Source organism: Anabrus simplex, chromosome 4, assembly GCF_040414725.1.
Source record: "Anabrus simplex isolate iqAnaSimp1 chromosome 4, ASM4041472v1, whole genome shotgun sequence".
NCBI classification, from domain to species: Eukaryota; Metazoa; Arthropoda; class Insecta; order Orthoptera; family Tettigoniidae; genus Anabrus; species Anabrus simplex.
Genome location: NC_090268.1, coordinates 227,681,371 through 227,697,372, shown reverse-complemented (window position 1 = coordinate 227,697,372; position 16,002 = coordinate 227,681,371). Strand labels below are relative to the sequence as shown.

At 43.6% G+C, this 16,002-nt stretch overlaps 1 protein-coding gene and 1 non-coding gene across 2 annotated transcripts in view; both read right to left on the bottom strand.

Annotated features, from left to right (window-relative positions):
- Positions 1 to 16,002, bottom strand: part of LOC136872598 (E3 ubiquitin-protein ligase TRIM45) — a 362,766-nt gene that overhangs the window by 242,730 nt on the left and 104,034 nt on the right. The gene's annotated exons all lie outside the window — the stretch shown is intronic.
- On the bottom strand, positions 6,205 to 6,276 carry TRNAP-CGG (transfer RNA proline (anticodon CGG)). Its single transcript has one exon. It is a non-coding gene; the product is annotated as a tRNA-Pro (tRNA).

The window sequence follows — 16,002 nt, the reverse complement described above, 5'->3', positions numbered from 1 at the left end:
AAGAAGTCCGATTCCGATTTAAATTACTTGACGTGGACTGTTCACTATTATCATGTCTCTGCACTTGATCTGGAGGTCTTTGATCCGTACGCCCCCTACTTTCTGATTCCCCTTGATTAGGTCCTGGTTAGAGTGTCTGTTTCTCCTTCCGGAATTACCACCCTGATTCCCTTGCCTAGAATGACTGAAATTCTGATTATCCCTATCTCCCCCTAGCTGATTACCTTGTCTCCCATTATCCCCGTAGTTTCTACCTTCACTTTGCCTAGTCCTCCCCTGCCCTTCCAAAGCATCAAATCTCCCCAACAGCTACAATAATTCCTTAATCGTAACAATATTCTGCATACATGCAGCTAATCCGACCTTCTCAGGAAAATGCCTCAACATCTGGCGGACCGTATCTCTCTCCGATGCTAGACCTTCAATATTCTGGCTGATCAGAACATGCCCCAAGAAATACTCCGTCATAGACACACCTTCCTGAGGTCTATATTTGCCAAATTGCACGTGATCCCTTTCCCTTCCCTGAATAGCTTCACTCCAAAATTTAGAACTAAATTTCTCCCTAAATTCCTCCAAACTCGAAATGCCTTGTCTATAAACTTGAAACCAGGATCTCGCTTCTCCAACAAATGCAATATCCAACATCTCATCAACTCGATCAAACCATCGTCAAGATTCTTGGAAAACCGTTTCTCCACCGTTTTCAAGAATTCCATCAGATTAAACTGCCGACCATTAAATTAGGGTAATTCAGAGTCCTTCGTACAAGATACGTACCTAGTACATATACCGCTACCTACTTGGATTCGACTAATCTCCTGCCTTGACTTCACATGCCATGCTTTAATTCCTTCTTCAACTACCATTCTGGCATTTCCTTCTACTGACTTGAGGTCTTTCTCCAGTTTCTCAGTCTTTTCATCTATTCGCTTCACTAAAACATTCTGACTGGTTTTTATTCTGTCTATTTCTTGGACTTTATCTTCCACTATTTTTATTCTCTTATCACATTCCTTACTGTTTTTACAAATTCCTTCCTAACTACATTAACTCGGCATTCAATTTTCTCGGTCGGTTCCAAGCAATGAGCTTCTACCTTATTGTTGACTTCCTGAATTTCCCTGCTTTGATGGTCAAACTTCTGGTTTAATTTATCTATCCTACCATTCACAGCACTACTTAAACTATCAATTTTACTAGACAATTCAACACTCACCGAACTTAACTCCTTACTCTGATTCTCAATCTTACTGGACAGTTCCGTACTAACTGAATTTAATTCACTATTAATACTGTATATTACATTACTTAAAAAATAAATTCACTCTTCAACACTTTACTCTGACTATCAATCTTACTGGACAATTCAACACTCACTGAATTTAATTCAACACTCTGATTATCGATTTTACTGGATAATTCATTAAATAGCGATTTAATCATACTAAAGGTTAAAGCCTCCCCTTGATCCCCTACATTCTGAGTTTGAGAAGGGTTACTCGGTTCCTCACCTATCGTTGCCAATTGATCTTTCCTACTATCAGCCATTTTGCTACTTTCACTTAAATTCGATAGACTCAATGTGGTGGAATTCTTTTGACTTCTCTTTTCCTGATTCTTAGTACCAGCAACTTTAACAAATCTCTCTATTTCTTAATTTTATAATACTCGACTCACTATAACATTTCTTCATACTCCAACTTACATCTCACGTACATATAAAACACTTCACTGATATAGTTTGCAGAATTCCAACCACACCTGATAAGTGCACCTACGCCTATAAGCCTATCAGATGTACCAATCATTCAGCCCCACGTTGGGAAGCCAATTGTAACATTTTGATTATTAATAATAAATATAATCACGAATAAAAATATATAAATAAATAACAATAAAATAAAACTTCATAAAATATTTGAAATGAATTAAATTAATAAAAATATTTAATCGAAATGTCCGTAGTATGGGCGCCAGAGTTCACCAGAATGGATCTCTCGAATTTAGATAGAGCATGATAATTAATTCTTTATATCCCAGGGCGTGTACATTATGCTGCGTACTGCTACACCTGCTACAGGCCTTACCTAACCATTTGAAAACGACTAAATAGGTAGGAACTACACCTAGGTTCATCAATAACTTCACTGATTATAAAATATCCAACTATATTCTCAATAAAATCCGTGCACGAGCACCTCATCAACACACCAAGATACACTTACAATACACAAACATAATATTGCTGGAAGACTTCATATTTACAACAACATCAATGCAAACAGTGGGAAAACGAAAGCGAGAAATAAGCCACCATTTGTAGTTAGTTCGTTGAACAATGTACATATATGTAAATAAGAACCCTTAACTGTTTCTATATCAATACGACTTGCCGATTCTCATAATAGGCAGTTGTAACATCACACAGATACTGTACCTCGTAATACTGTGTTCACAGACTTTAACACTTGTTGTAAGGATATATTCATTTGAGCAACACACGCCTGTCGAACCTGAACATAAATTATGGAAAGTATGAGATAGCTTTCACCAACATATAATGCCAGGCCGCCACAAGTGCTACAATACTTAATGTGTAAGCACTCCACAATTTGTCGATCAGCCACTTTCCACGAACATAACAAGACTACGTTCCACAAACGTTTGAAGTCCAGTCCAGTATAGTGCAGCAGTCTCACTCCAGTACCGTGTATCAGCACTACCTCATTCCCGTACAGTCTGTCCGCACTACTTCCTTCTCGTACAGTGTGTCAGTTGTGGTTCCTTTCCGCTGTGATGTCCAAGTTTATATAAACATCCGCTTCTCCCTTCCTCTCAGATGATACGCCGAGATAGATCCTCGCCAGCCAATCATGGTAGATCCTCTTGTCAAGACCATGCCCTGAACTTCTCCTTGGTCCCGAGTTATAAACAAACTCTCGGGTGTTTCACATGAGTCATAGAACTTTCCTAGTACAACATCAACAAGCTCATATGATTTTGGGCTATTCACATGATTCATCGAACTTACCGACAACAACAAGTACATCTCATAAGACACTGGGATGGCCGCATGAGTCATACAAATTACCAGAGTCCAATATAGCAATTTTTTCCAAGCTGTATGAAACAAATTACTTATACTACATATGGATACCTTCCAGCTTACAAATATTAATGACAAAATATACAACTGAAATACTGACGATAATAATAATAATAATAATAATAATAATAATAATAATAATAATAGATCCAAAATCTCAAAACGATCATCAGATATTGTACGCTAAGGTCCAAACAGTATGTGTCTGTCTTTGTGGACTTTAAGAAAGCGTACGACTCCATTGACCGGGAAGTTCTGCTAAACATCTTAAATTAATTTGAAGTTGATTTGAAACGGCTGGCATTAATTGGAGCCACCTGACCGATACAAAATCCAAGGTGAAGTTCCATGGATGTCTCTCGCATTCCTTTGACATCAAAACAGGAGTCCGACAAGGTGATGGGCTATCCCCGATACTCTTCAACTGTGTTCTAGAAAAGATCATCAGAACCTGGCGGGTGAGATTACAGGGAACCAACTACAGTCCATTGAGAATAGGAACCAAATCCAAGGGGATCGCAACAGACTGCTTAGCATTTGCCGATGATATTGCTGTTCTCTCAAACGACATAGAAACCGCTAGAGCTCAAGTTGAAATTTTAAAGGAAATTGCCGAACAAACTGGTTTGCAGATATCGTTTGAGAAAACAGAAGTAATGACTAACATCAAAGAGGCTCCACCAAAACTCCATACAAAATACGGGGACATCACCCGAGTAGACAAATTCAAATACCTGGGTGAGATCATCATGAAAAATGGACTGGACAAAGAAGCACTTCAGAAGCGAGTACGCAAACTGGAAATAGCCTACCAAACATCCCGCACAATCTACAACAAAAAATGCCTTTCCCAAAACACCAAGATACGTCACGATGAAACAGTTCTGAAGCCAGTAGTTCTATATGCAGCCGAAATCCTGTCTCTAAATGCCAACAAAGGACTCCTTGAAGAACTGGAGAAAAGAGAACGCAAAATTGTGAGAGGAATCTTGGGATCAAAGTACAGAAATGGAATCCATCAAAAGAGATCCAACAAGGAAGTCTACTGCAAAATAGAGAAAATTACCGACACAATCAGAAAAAGACGGGCACGATTTTACGGTCATCTGAAAAGAATGGACGGAAGAAAGTTAACTAAAGAAATCTTTCACTTTTTTATTCAAACCCCAAAACCAAAATTCCCTGGTTTAGAAATACCAAAGAAGACCTGCAAATGCTACATATCTCAGCTGAAGACGCCTTTAACAGAGATCTCTTCCGCAAGAAAATATTGACGAACGGGCTAAACCGAGACGAGCAACCGAAGAGAAGACACGGTGCCCCTTGGACAGAGGAGCGTAAGCAGGCCTACTCACAAAGAATGAGGGAGATTTGGGCTCTAAAGAAGGCCAAGTTCAGTGTCAAATGCAACAAGACTTAACGTGGTCCTTGATGGCCCCAGCGAATTATATATATATAATAAATCGAATACTGACAATAATATCTCTCACTTCTACATATAGTGCGAGGGTGTGATATATGTACTATCACAGTGTATTAGTTGGTACACTTATTTACATTATGTGCTATTGTGGGTTCAGTAATCCGTTTACCCTCCAGGGTTCATTTTTCCCTCGGACTCAGCGACGGATGCCACCTCTGCCGCTTCAAGGGCAGTGTCGTGGAGCGTGAGGCTTTTGAGTCAGGGGGATACAACTGGGAAGGACGATCAGTACTTCACCCAGGCCACTTCACCTGCTATGCTGAACAGGAGTATTAAGTGGGTGATGGAAAGATCGGAAGGGATAGATAAGGAAGAGGGTAGGAAACGGCCGTGGCCTCCCGTCATTTGCCTAGGAGGAGAAGTGGGAAAACACGGAAAACCACCTCTACTCAGTTGACCTCCTAAGGCTGAGTGAACCCCGTTCCAGCCCTCGTACCACTTTTCAAATTTCGTCCTCCGGGAGTGGCAGCTAACCACACTAACCACTAGTCTACACCACAGAGGAGGAATTATTCTTTCTTTCTTTCTTTCTTTCTTTCTTTCTTTCTTTCTTTCTTTCTTTCTTTCTTTCTTTCTTTTTTAATCTGTTTACCCTCCAGGGTTGGTTTTTCCCTCGGACTCAGCGATGGATCCCACCTCTACCGCCTCAAGGGCAGTGTCCTGGAGCGTGAGACATTGGGTCGGGGGTTACAACTGGGGAGAATGACCAGTACCTCGCTCAGGCGGCCTCACCTGCTATGCTGAACAGGGGCCATGTAGGGGAATGAAGAGGAAAGGAAGCGGCCGTGGCCTTAAGTTAGGCACTATCCCGGCATTTGCCTGGAGGAGAAGTGGGAAACCACGAAAAATCACTTCCAGGATGGCTGAGGTGGGAACCAAACCTACGTCTACTCTTTAGACCTCCCGAACTGAGTGGACTCCGTTCCAACCCTCGTACCACTTTACAAATTTTGTGGCAGAGCCGGGAATCGAATACAGGCCTCCGGGGATGGCAGCTAATCACACTAACCGCTACACCACAGAGGCGGACTGGCGGAAAAATAATAATATTTTTGCACCTTTTGCATTTTAAGGCATAATTATATTTTTTTCTTACTTCTAGAAAATAAAAGACAGGACCTATTACACCTTTACGTATGAAATTCCATGCTCTAAAAAAATTGCCTTTTCCAGCAATATATACCTCTGTATAACGCTATTGTTGTAAGGGTGATGGCTCTCAAGTTAAGGCCGGTAACGGAGAGATGCACACTATGATCTAGACTTTAACCCTGCTAGATAAGATCATATGAAGAGAATAGCCTTCTTTTAGGTTGAATATCAAGATGGGTGGTTTGGGTTTTGATTTTCTCAAAATGTGGTGGTATTTGTTCACTGTGCTTTTACTACTGTATGGCCTGTCGTGTACCTGAACATGTACAATACTTTACGTATTTTCTGGATCACAAAAAATTGGGCTCCTATTGGAATATATGAAGACTTACCTTGGCGAAGGAAGTAACATAGCAAGTTAGGTACAATCTATTTAGAGATAAACATCGCCACCTCGATGTATGCGAAAGGTAAAGAGAGTTGCCAACAGTCGTGCCAGCAAGAGCACGTAAAAATTCATGGGCTCGTCCGGGATTTGAACCCGGGACCTCTCGCACCCGAAGCGAGAATCATACCCCTAGACCAACGAGCCACCTGCACGGACAATCGCTTCTTAAATGGTATACTTTCTGTCCACGTATGGGGCTACGTCCTACGTCACATGACTATGTGACTAATTCACTCAGCTGAAAAAACATCCCTTTGGGAAAATCAAATTATCATAAATATGTCTTTCAATGTTCGCGTCTGTGGTGTTGTGGTTAGTGAGATTAGCTGCTACCCCCGGAGGCCCGGGTTCGATTCCCGGCTCTGCCACGAAATTTGAGAAGTGGTACGAGGGTTGGAACGGGGTGCACTCAGCCTCGGGAGGTCAACTGAGTAAAGATGGGTTCGATTCCCACCTCAACCAGCCTAGAAGTGGTTTTGCGTGGTTTCCCACTTCTCCTCCAGGCGGTCTTACCTGCTATGCTGAACAGGGGCCTTGTGGGATTATGGGAAGATTGGAAGGGATAGACAAGAAAGAGGGGAGGAAGCGGCCGTGGCCTTAAATTTGCCAGGAGGAAAAGTGGGAAACCACGGAAAACCACTTCGAGGATGGCTGAGGTGGCAATCGAACACTCTCTACTCAGTTGACCTTCCGAGGCTGAGTGGATCCCGTTCCAGCCCTCGTAGCACTTTTCAAATTTCGGGGTTGGCAGCTAATCACACTAACCACTACACCACAGAGGCGGAGCAGTCAGATTATTCAATAAAGAAAACGATTATTGGATACTGTCAAACTGTTTGTGACATTCAAGTTTAGTTTGCAACTGAAAACCGAAATACCTCACACTGCAGATAAACCGTTAACATTACACTTCACTCAATTTACATTCTGCGTATTCAAGGGCAAGCTGTGTTTCTTGTAGTTGGGAGAGAGGTAAGTCCATCGATCATTCGCAGGGAATCCTTAATGATATTAACAATAAAAATATCACTACGATTAAAACATAATCCAGTTCTTTTCAGATATTCCGGGTCTTCTTCGGAACAGCATCCCTACTTTTAAACAATAGTCCTGTTACAGATCAAACAGCAAATTGATTTTGTGTTACTTAATCACAACCATCCTCTTTTATCACGCATTTATCCTGTATTTAAGCTATTTGGGCTTTCTTTCTACTGAACAGAAGCATACTATACTGTAGTATCTGAGAATGATGACATGTAAGAATTTTAAACCATATTAATATCCACGCCGCCTCTGTGGTGTAGTGGTTAGCGTGATTAGCTGCCACCCCCGGAGGTCCGGGTTCGATTCCCGGCTCTGCCACGAAATTTGAAAAGTGGTACGAGGGCTGGAACGGGGTCCACTCAGCCTCGGGAGGTCAACTGAGTAGAGGTGGGTTCGATTCCCACCTCAGCCATCCTGGAAGTGGTTTTCCGTGGTTTCCCACTTCTCCTCCAGGCGAATGCCGGGATGGTACCTAACTTAAGGCCACGGCCGCTTCCTTCCCTCTTCCTTGCCTATCCCTTCCAATCTTCCCATCCCTCCACAAGGCCCCTGTTCAGCATAGCAGGTGAGGCCGCCTGGGCGAGGTACTGGTCATACTCCCCAGTTGTATCCCCGACCAAGAGTCTGAAGCTCCAGGACACTGCCCTTGAGGCGGTAGAGGTGGGATCCCTCGCTATGTCCGGGGGAAAAACCGATCCTGGAGGGTAAACAGATGATGATGATGATGATTAATATCCACGCAGTTTTATAAGTTCTCTATTTACACTGATGAGTACAAACAATGAGTACAAACAGCTGTAAAAATGAAATGGCGTATGGCTTTTAGCGCCGGGAGTGTCCGAGGACAAGTTCAGCTCGCCAGATGCAGGTCTTTTGATTTGACTCACTCAATATGAAGGACAGGATCGCTATATATTACTGTATATCTTTCATTGTGGTGGTTCTGCAGATCGTATTAAGGCCTGTTTTCACATGTAGGACTGTGCTGCGACTGTGCTTCGACCGTGCTGTGTCGTCCGCAATCGCCAAACAGTATAAACCATTACATTTGCATTGAACAGCAGTTGAGTATTTTCACATGTAGGACTGTGTCCCTACCGTGTTGGTACCGTGCTGTCATGGATCGCCAAGCAGAGCGATTACGGCCCACACAGTCGTCGCCTGGTCAAATACTTTAAAGTATTTGGCCTGGTCTCAGCACAGTTCCACATGTGAAAATTAGAAACGGTCGCCCTAGTGTCGCCAAGCCGGACTTCCGTCTTATTTCGGTGGTAATCGGAAGCACTCGGTCGTACGTGATTCAGTGACCAACGAGCACAGAATAACATAGAGTGCGCTGTCTGAGTACTGTGTTCGTTGGTTTAGATACATTGTGTGATAGTTTGCAGTAGTAGGTGTGGCGCAGTTGTCTTCCTTAAAGATGGACGAACAAGTGATAAGTTTAGTTCAACAACATGAATGCCTTTATACTTATTCTTCTTTTGTTGTAAAACAATGTACGCTGCGCAGGCAATAACTGCGTCTTCTCCGTTCGGATCCATGTCTCCAACCTGTGAGCACAGATGCAATGAACAAGGACAACATGCCCACAGCACAGTCGCAGCACAGTCCTACATGTGAAAACAGGCCTTTATGGAGCCGCGCCTGATGTAATCCCACCCCACTACGTAGGCGACCTGCGCGTCGTGATGAGGATGAAATGATGAATACAACGCATACACCCAGCCCCCGTGCCAGTGAAATTAACCAATTATGGTTAAAATTCCCGACCCTGCCGGGAATCGAACCCGGGACCCCTGTGACCAAAGGTCAGCACGCTAACCATTTAGCTATGGAGCCGGACCCCAAACAGTTGTGATTTCAACATGCTCGCTCGCTGCAGCGACTCTCTCACGGACGGTGGCGCTGTCTAGTGTATTATTTACTAACTCTATGGTCACGGGAATAGGTCAGACGTACTGCAAGGCGTGCAGTTCATACAGACCCTTATGGGCGATCCTTAGCCACCTATCGGAAGAAAGCTTGTAGTTAACTGTGCTCTCCTGTTCTGTCGTTCACAGATCTAAACGGGGTTGCCAGATCACCAGCAGCTGTATGGGAATCGATCTCTGGCTCGATATAAACACTCAATATGAAGGACAGGATCGCTAATCGCTATATATTACTGTATATCTTTCATTGTGGTGGTTCTGCAGATCGTATTATGGAGCCGCACCTGATGTAATCCCACCCCACTACGTATGGCATTTTAAGTATTTGATCAGCGCCGACAAAAACTCCATAAGAACTGTTTTTTCAAACACCCTTGTGTCTCTGATGATAATAATTATTTAATGCCAGGTTATTTTTACTTTGGTTGTTGAGGATAAAATATAATCATAATAAATTATAATAAATAATAATAAATAAACTCAGCAGTTAGTTAACATTCAGCGGCTTTATGAATGTGGAAAAAATGGTCATAATAAGAAGGAATGTTGGTAAAAACAAAAGACTGACCTACTTAGCACGTTTTCCCCTGTGAATAACTTGAGGACCTGTAATGTACACTGACTGACAGAGCAAATGCAACACCAAGAAGGAGTGGTTCGAAAGGGATGAAAGTTGGGGAAAAAACAGAGGCGGCACGGACGAATAATTGATGTTTATTTCAAACCGATATGCAGGTTACACAATGCGCCCGGCATCGACTCAGTAGGATGTAGGACCACCGCGAGCGGCGATGCACGCAGAAACACGTCGAGGTACAGAGTCAATAAGAGTGCGGATGGTGTCCTGAGGGATGGTTCTCCATTCTTTGTCAACCATTTGCCACACTTGGTCGTCCGTACGAGGCTGGGGCAGAGTTTGCAAACGGCGTCCAATGAGATCCCACACGTGTTCGATTGGTGAGAGATCCGGAGAGTACGCTGGCCACAGAAGCACCTGTACACCTCGTAGAGCCTGTTGGGAGATGCGAGCAGTGTGTGGGCGGGCATTATCCTGCTGAAACAGAGCATTGGGCAGCCCCTGAAGGTACGGGAGTACCACCGGCCGCAGCACATGCTGCACGTAGCGGTGGGCATTTAACGTGCCTTGAATACGCACTAGAGGTGACGTGGAATCATACGCAATAGCGCCCCAAACCATGATGCCGCGTTGTCTGGCGGTAGGGCGCTCCACAGTTACTGCCGGATTTGACCTTTCTCCACGCGAAGCCACACTCGTCTGCGGTGACTATCACTGACAGAACAGAAGCGTGACTCATCGGAGAACACGACGTTCCGCCATTCCCTCATCCAAGTCGCTCTAGCCCGGCACCATGCCAGGCGTGCACGTCTATGCTGTGGAGTCAATGGTAGTCTTCTGAGCGGACGCTGGGAGTGCAGGCCTCCTTCAACCAATCGACGGGAAATTGTTCTGGTCGATATTGGAACAGCCAGGGTGTCTTGCACCTGCTGAAGAATGGCGATTGACGTGGCGTGCGGGGCTGCCACCGCTTGGAGGCGGATGCGCCGATCCTCGCGTGCTGACGTCACTCGGGCTGCGCCTGGACCCCTCGCACGTGCCACATGTCCCTGCGCCAACCATCTTCGCCACAGGCGCTGCACCGTGGACACATCCCTATGGGTATCGGCTGCGATTTGACGAAGCGACCCACCTGCCCTTTTCAGCCCGATCACCATACCCCTCGTAAAGTCGTCTGTCTGCTTGAAATGCCTCCGTTGACGGCGGCCTGGCATTCTTAGCTATACACGTGTCCTGTGGCACACGACAACACGTTCTACAATGACTGTCGGCTGAGAAATCACGGTACGAAGTGGGCCATTCGCCAACGCTGTGTCCCATTTATCGTTCGCTACGTGTGCAGCACAGCGGCGCATTTCACATCATGAGCATACCTCAGTGACGTCAGTCTACCCTGCAATTGGCATAAAGTTCTGACCACTCCTTCTTGGTGTTGCATTTGCTCTGTCAGTCAGTGTATTTACGGCAATATAGAACAGCACACAGCACCTCGATCCATTTGAATACTGATCATAGTCTTGCATGAATACGGCTATCTCATGCAATTCAGTATTTCCAAACCGCTAACACGGCTGTTATAAGTTTTCAGTGATTTTACTCTACAGTCTTACTAGAAGACACAGTTTGGTTTTAGATAAAAAGATACCAGGAAGAGGGCACGGAGGCCCTTAAAACTCGCAGAAAATCGGGACAACCAATGAAGACAACTAGGGGCAAGACAAATATTTTAGAAGCCAGAAATGAAAATCCTCCCTTATTAACAAAGTAACGAAGAACCATTCATGTTCCGTTTTCCCCTGATTAGTTCTTTCTTTCTTAATCTGCTTACCCTCCAGGGTTGGTTTTTCCCTCGGACTTAGCGAGGGATCCCACCTCTACCGCCTCAAAGGCAGTGTCCTGGAGCGTGAGACATTGGGTCGGGGGATACAACTGGGGAGGTTGACCAGTACCTCGTCCAGGCGGCCTCACTTGCTATGCTGAACAGGGGCCTTGGTGGGGATGGGAAGATTGGAAGGGATACACAAGGAAGAGGGACGGAAGCGGCCGTGGCCTTAAGTTAGGTACCATCCCGGCATTTGCCTGGAGAAGTGAGAAACCACGGAAAACCACTTCCAGGAAGGCTGAGGTGGGAAACGAACTCACCGCTACTCAGTTGACCTCCTGAGACTGAGTGGACCCCGTTCCAGTCTTCGTACCACTTTTCAAATTTCGTGACAAAGCCGGAAATCGAACCCGGGCCTCCGGGGCTGGCAGCTAATCACACTAACCACTACGCCACAGAGGCGGACTTTAGTTTCCTCTAATTATCTGAATGGCTGTAAAATTATTATTTTACCGAGCTCGATAGCTGCAGTCGCTTAAGTGCGGCCAGTATCCAGTATTCGGGAGATAGTAGGTTCGAACCCCACTGTCGGCAGCCCTGAAAAGGGTTTTCCGTGGTTTCCCATTTTCACACCAGGCAAATGGTGGGACTGTACCTTAATTAAGGCCACGGCCGCTTCCTTCCCACTCCTAGCCCTTTCCTATCCCATCGTCGCCGTAAGACCTATCTGTGTCGGTGCGACGTAAAACAACTAGCGAAATATATATATTATTTTTATGGAAAACTGTGAATTGTTTAAGATTTAATCTAATTCTCATTTTATACAAATAAAATTAATTTCACCGAGCTCGGTAGCTGCAGTCGCTTAAGTGCGGCCAGTATCCAGTAATCGGGAGATAGTGGGTTCAAGCCCCACTGCCGGCAGCCCTGAAGATGGTTTCCCGTGGTTTCCCATTTTCACACCAGCCAAATGCCGGGGCTGTGCCTTAATTAAGGCCACGGCCGCTTCCTTCCATTTCATAGGCCTTTCCTACCCCATCGTCGCCGTAAGACATATCTGTGTCAGTGCGACGTAAAGCAAATAGTAAAAAAATAATAACAATAATAATTTCGTGTGCAGGAGCATTCATTTTATTTATTTACTTTTTCCTTACAAAACTCACACCTTTGTTCCTTTAAGACATTTCACTATACTATTATGAGAATATCTTATTTATTACAGCTCACTTATCATTATTCTTTTCTTTCGAATTGTGAATAATATTCTTCATTTACATATCTCTTAAATCTAAGCATTGTCTTATTTGTATATGTCATTTTAACCCATTTAATTTTTTCTCCCATTTTCCATAATTATATTAAGAAAAGTCCGCCTCTGTGGTGTAGTGGTTGGCGTGATTAGCTGCCACCCCCGGAGGTCCGGGTTCGATTCCCGGCTCTGCCACAAAATTTGAAAAGTGGTACGAGGGCTGGAACGGGGTCCACTCAGCCTCGGGAGGTCAACTGAGTAGAGGTGGGTTCGATTCCCACCTCAGCCATCCTCGAAGTGGTTTTCCGTGGTTTCCCACTTCTCCTCCAGGCGAATGCCGGGATGGTACCTAACTTAAGGCCACGGCCGCTTCCTTCCATCTTCCTTGCCTATCCCATCCGATCTTCCCATCCCTCCACAAGGCCCCTGTTCAGCATAGCAGGTGAGGCCGCCTGGGCGAGGTACTGGTCATTCTCCCCAGTTGTATCCCCCGACCAAGAGTCTGAAGCTCCAGGACACTGCCCTTGAGGCGGTAGAGGTGGGATCCCTCGCTGCTGAGTCCGAGGGAAAAACCGAACCTGGAGGGTAAACAGATGATGATGATGATATTAAGAAAATCATGTATGATATTTCCGTAAAAGAGTATGTCTTTAAATGAAACACGAATTGCCTTTCTAAGTTCTTAGTGAAGGTTACCCTCTTTCATCTTAATTTCTTGCGTCCAAAATTGACGTCCGTGCATATTATTTTAGGGCAAAATATATCAATTCCTCTTTTGACAGTTATAATTGTAGAGTAATTTAATAGAGCCTATACTGACGAAAATAAGTTCATTCTTTCTTACACTCGTCGGGTGCGATGCCATTTGACAATAAGGTATGGTCGAGACTGCTGACTTTTCAGTCACCCTTCGCACGAAAGAATTACAATGAATTAGCAGAATTTGTCTCCCAATGAATTGGTTCCTTCATTCCCCTCTCTGTCGCACATTCCAGTTCGAGCCATGGGGGTGTATGGGCAGGCGGGCAAGCAATAAACTCTCCCACCCCCCTGTGCGTGATGGGTTCATGTTAGATGTCCGGTCTTTCGCTCTCTCCATCTCCCTTCTCTCATCAGGTGTCTCCATGTGTTATGAGTAGGGCCCGGATTCATATGTACTAAAAACTCCGAAAACATCCATGCTCATATGCACTAAAAATGTTGTAAATATGCACAAAAATATGCACTAAAAATAAAATAAAATACAATTATCAGACGCATTATTTAACATTAACTAAGTGTTCAATTGATAAACATGTTTAATTCCTTGTAAAATGATGCATGTCCATAAGTTTCAACAGCTTTTCAATGTTTTCAGGAGTTAATAACTTTGTGTTATCAGCCCGAATTAATTTATACGCTGAAAATGATCGTTCTACGTCGACGGACGTAAATGGGTAATACTTGAACACTGGCACTGAGTGCTCGGACCATCTTCTGGCAAAAAAATTAGACATTTTTAAAGTTTAATCAGGTGAAACACTGCAGCAGACGAAGAGCAAGTTAGCAGATGAACGCACTTGTTTAAGCAAATCTCGGGGGGCTACTGTAAGAAGAAGGAAAGAGTAATGTCAGAAAGAAGGAAATAACTGTTGCGAAAAGCGTCATTATCCGTCTACCTTTTTGTATTGCGACACTGAAAGTTTTTACTAGATCAGGGAAGGCTTCTCATGTTGCCAAAGGATTTACAACATATAAAGTTCATTAAATTTTTCATTTCGTTCAGAAATCTTAGATAATCGAGCACACATCAGAGAAAAATAATGTCCGTATATACACTAACTTCAAAATATGCAGTAAGGTTCAATATATGCATTTGCATATGCGCATATGCATTTTTAAAATATCCGGGCCCTAGTTATGAGGACTGTACTGATTCCCTTGCCTGAAATGAATATTTCTGGCCACGAGATTTTAATAAACTCTACTGCAGAAGAGTTTCAGTCTCGCTGCAGTACTTTCAGAGTACTCCCTTAAAAAACATATTAGAAATCACACTGTTATCCAACAATTCTTCACTTAACTACAAAACTAATAAGAATATAGGAAAGTATGCTCCCTCAAAAAAAGGTTCATTTAATCATTCAAGTCTTCCTTCGGCTGTATAATGCTAAAAGTTTGGATCTAAAATGTGGAATTTTCAGAAAATAAAAGTCAAAATGACTGACTCGTCAAGAGATATAGAGTAATTTTAGTCGAGTCAAAAAGGACTGCTCTTTTCATAGGATCCCATCTAGTTGATGTAGACCAGCAATGTCTTCGAAGGTAGGCTTATTCGAGAACTATAGACTTCAGAACAATATCGTTATACAGCGTATTCAGTACTATTCATTAACGGTATTAGCGTTTGCAAGTTTTACGATGTGCGTAAGAAATAAGAATCCACTCTAGTAAACAAAGAGTCCTATCCTTCATTTCATTCATTTATTAAATTCTAGCCAGGTTGATTAACCAGTTTGGCCGCTAACTTGGGTCGCGTAGCTGTGAGCTTGCATTCGGGAGATGGTGAATTGGAATCCTACCGTCGGTAACCTTGTAGACGGTTTTCTGTGGTTTACCATTTTCACACCAAGCAAATGCTAGGGCTGTAGCCACGGCCGCTACCTTCTCGTTCCTAGTATTCCTAATACACCTAGTACACCATAAATCTTTAATTTGTCTCAAAACAAGTTAATTCTAAATTAGGATTACCGAGATGATGCAAATTCATCAGTACCCTCCCCTTATGTATATTATTACTAGCCCTGCAAGCATAGTTGATGCTATTGAAACTAAAAGAGTCTCCGCAAGTTAGAGATGAAGGAGACGTTGGCAAGATGCTGAACTGGCTCCAGTCTCAACATAACTTTGACAGCCACTTTGATGCACAAGGTTTATCACCAAGTAAGGACCAAAATCTGTATTTTTCTCTGGTTTAAAAACTTGATTTTAAACTAATTCAGCACTTAAAACCCATCCCGACTGAAGAAGAACCAACACTGGAGCGGGTATTCCACATTGTATCCTGCAACTGCAAATCTGGCTGCGAAAGGAAATGCAAATGCAGGAGAAGTTGTCTCAGTTGCACAAGTTGCAAATGCTCTTGGCTAATTCAGACATCGATGACGACGTCGAACTTTTGCCTGATGTGTTGCCATAGAAAAATCAACTTCAAAATAAATAAAAGTATTTTCTGTCTTTATTTCTTAATCCGTTTACTCTCCAG